At 40.8% G+C, this 3,834-nt stretch overlaps 1 protein-coding gene across 2 annotated transcripts in view; it reads left to right on the top strand.

Annotated features, from left to right (window-relative positions):
- The first annotated feature begins 482 nt into the window (after positions 1-482).
- The window catches only part of LOC128249191 (neuropeptide FF receptor 1-like), a 155,128-nt gene continuing 151,776 nt past the window's right edge, over positions 483-3,834 (top strand). Inside the window, exon 1 of one of the 2 annotated variants that reach the window (XR_008265297.1) lies at positions 483-3,661. The gene's annotated coding sequence lies outside the window, so the exon portion shown is untranslated. The remainder of the gene's footprint in view (positions 3,662-3,834) is intronic. The other variant, XM_052972092.1, reaches the window with a different exon arrangement.

Genomic DNA, 3,834 nt, shown 5'->3' with positions numbered 1-3,834 from the left:
CATACATATATATAACACATGTAGAGTGTTGACTAAGTCTGTCTATCTTCCACCGCCACCAAGGATGTTATGAAAACTACGTGCCCGCCACTACTGATTGGAGATACCCTATTACTGGATCGAAATGCTAATGATAATAATAACGTTGTGGGATTTAAGTGTGACGGTTTGATGATAGGAGATGAATAACAAGAATGAACGAGGACGGTGAAACTTGCAGGCAGCTACAAAAAGGAGCATCCGAAAATATTAACCGAATGAACCACCTGAATACTCGCACACAAGTATAGAGACACACATAGATAGATAGATGGATAGATAGATAGATAGATAGATAGATAGATAGATAGATAGATAGATAGATAGATAGATATACATCATACACACACAGAGATACATTCATGCAAACATTCATTGTTAAGAATCACACGCGCCCACACGCACAGGTATTGACAAGCACAACACACACACACACACACACGCATACATAGACAAACACATACACACTATAAACACATACATGGCGGTTAATAAACTGATTCAAAGTCACACGCTCACACCTGAATACGGACGCACACACTATCGAAAGTAAATCTACACCATAGTCACTACCTCTGGACGAAGGGGGTTCTGTACATGGTCACTGGAACCGGCAAAAAAATATCAGTGAAATATCGCTCATACTGTGCACTGGGTGCGTTGGACACAGAAAATAATAGCGTTTAAGGAACACTGGCTGAAATAGTGACGGAATGCGGGTGGAGTAACGTCTTGATTACACGGGTGCTCAATCGGAGTCGACTCGGGGTTAAAATAACAAACAAACAAACACGCACGCGTGCGTCTTCTCGCCTCCCACACACAGACATACATGCACATTCACAGACACTGGTGCACGTGAATCACCTGCGAAAATAAAAACTCAAAAATGCCAGAAATGTAAGCAGTTAGAATAACCGAAAATAAGCTCCTACGGCCTAGAATACATACATACATACATACATACATACACGCACATACAGGTACACACAGGTAGATAAATTAATATTTAAGTAAACCTTAAATACATAAGGAAATGTAATTTCAATAAAAAAGAAAATACGTGAACGCAACTTCTTCCAAATATAATTGTGACTAAACGTAACTTGTAGCGAAAAAAGAATCTACATAAACACACACATACACATACACACACACAGAGAGACACGCACACACACACATATACACAATAGACACCTGCGAGAAAAGGGGAAAACAGCAGAAAAACGCTGATGAATTAACGTGCAGAAAACAGACTAAATCCGACGACGACAAGAACCGCCGCTGCAGCCGCCGCCACCACCACATGTCAAAAACACACCTGCAACCCACCCCCGCCACTTCAAAATATATATACACATACCGACAGACATATATAAACATATGCAGGTCTGTGCATATGCACAATACAACAGCAGTATCGACGAGCCAGAGATGAAGCCTGTTCATTTTACATGCTAGTAATAACTGGTGATGACAGAAAGTATATCGCGTTAAGAAAGGAAGGACAGAGCGGATAATACGACTCTAGATATTTGGAATAACAACAACAACAAAGAAGTTTAAAGAGGAGATGGCCATACTGGAGTACTTTTGATCATGTGTCTGCTCAGCTACGGCTGACCTGGGGCTCATCGATATCGATAAATTCGAACATTAACACATACATACATATGCAACACAAGTCTCAATAAATTCACACGCACACACGCACACACACACACACACACAGGGGACATATGTACACATACTAACTCATACCGAGACAGACGACAACAGTTATCACAAGTATATAAACACACACACCGCTAAACAGACAAGACATACATTTACATACATACACACTCACACACAAACACACACATACACTCACAGGCAATACACATTTCCCCATCCCTCAAATATATAAACATACATACATACATACATACATACATACACACATATATATATATATGTATGTATGTATATATATATATTTGTATATTATATTATATACACTCATTACAGCACCGTTATTAACCAGAGCTCCTTACGTTGGTTCTACACAGATATTCAGACATACACACTCACACAAATATATACACCCGCACACATATACACATATACATGCATACATACACTACCACAGAGCAACATAGATGGACAAATACTCACACATAACGACGTACACTAACACACACACAAACGCACACACACACACACACATGATACCATTAACACAGTCTGTGATAAGGCTGCACCAACAGCACCACCAGCAGTGAATATGTCTTACTGGTTACTACCATCTGTACAAACTTCCATCGCCACCATCACCACCAACCACAACCAAGCCGCAGCCACTGTTGCAGCTGGTGGTGACGGGGGTTGCCGCCGCCGCCGTCGTTGTTGTTGTTGTTTCCTCTTCTTCTCTTACCTCTCCTACTCCTTTCTCTTCTTGTTCAGATTCTTGTTATTGATCGCTGTAGTATAGTAGTCACAACAGCAGTAACAGTTACAACAACAACAACAACAGCAACAACAACAAATACATCAGTAGTAGCAGTGGTAGCAGTAGCAGCAGCTGTTATAGTACAAGTGGTGGGGCTGATAGCGGAAGCAAAAGGCGGCGGCACAGACGGCGGCAGCACTAATAACAACAGTAGTTGTAGTATTAGCCGTAGTATTAATAGCAGTATTAGAAGTAGTAGTAGTAGTTGTAGTAGTAGTAGTAGTAGTAGTAGTAGTAGTAGTAGTAGTAGTAGGGGCTCTATTGTGATCGGAGAAGGTGCAGCGGTAACGACAACAGCAACACGAAGAATATTTATTTTTTTCAAATAAGGAAAAGAAGAAAAAAACAAAACAAAAGGAAAACAAAAACACAAAGCAAAAAAAAAAAAAGAGCCGCTGTTGAAACCCTTTTCTCATCATCATCATCACCATCATCATCATCATCATCGTTATATACGTTGTTGTTGTCACCATCGTCGTCGTCGTCGTAGCAACCACCGACAACAACAACAACCTTAACCTTAACCTTAACAACGTCCATAACGTCGACAAGAAAACAACAACAACAACAACAACAACGGGAACTACAACAACTACCACCACTACCACTACTACCACCACCACTACTACTACTACTACTACCACTACCACTACCACTACCACTACTACCACTACTACTACTGCAAGAGCAGAAGGAACTTACTACGAGGGTACCTGAGACGGAAAACGCTAAAGGTAGAGCAATCACGACCATCATCATCATCATCATCGTCATCATCATCATTATCATCATCATCATCATCGTCATCGTCATCGTCATTAACAACAACAACAACAACAACAACAACAAAAGCAATACTCATAATTTGCAGTGGTTTCACTGGCTGCAATAAAGAAAAGAAAAGCAAAAGGAAGAAGAACAACAAAAAACACAGCAGAAGCTGTTGTACACGACCACAATAACAAACAACAGCAACACGAAGAACAACCGCAACTATAACCAGTAGTAGTAGTAGTAGTGGTAGTGGTGGTGGTAGTAGTAGTAGTAGTAGTAGTAGTAGTAGTAGCGAGAGCAGTAGCAGCCAGCAGCAGCAGTAGGGAACCGCGCGGAGTGTTGAATGAAAAAAAAAAGGTAAGTTTTATGTAGAGTTTATTTCTTTTGGTTTCGGTAAAAATGGCAGAAGCGTAAAACGCCTTTTGCACCTTTGTCTCTTTCTCTCTGTCTCTCTCTCTTTCTCTCTCTCTGTCCCCCTCTCTCTCTGTCTTAATCTTTCCCCCCTCTCTCTCTCTCTCTCTCTCTCACAC

The sequence above is a fragment of the Octopus bimaculoides genome, chromosome 12, assembly GCF_001194135.2.
Source record: "Octopus bimaculoides isolate UCB-OBI-ISO-001 chromosome 12, ASM119413v2, whole genome shotgun sequence".
Classification (NCBI taxonomy): domain Eukaryota; kingdom Metazoa; phylum Mollusca; class Cephalopoda; order Octopoda; family Octopodidae; genus Octopus; species Octopus bimaculoides.
The sequence above is the reverse complement of the archived record's forward strand: the minus strand, read 5'-3'. Positions and strand labels throughout refer to the sequence as shown.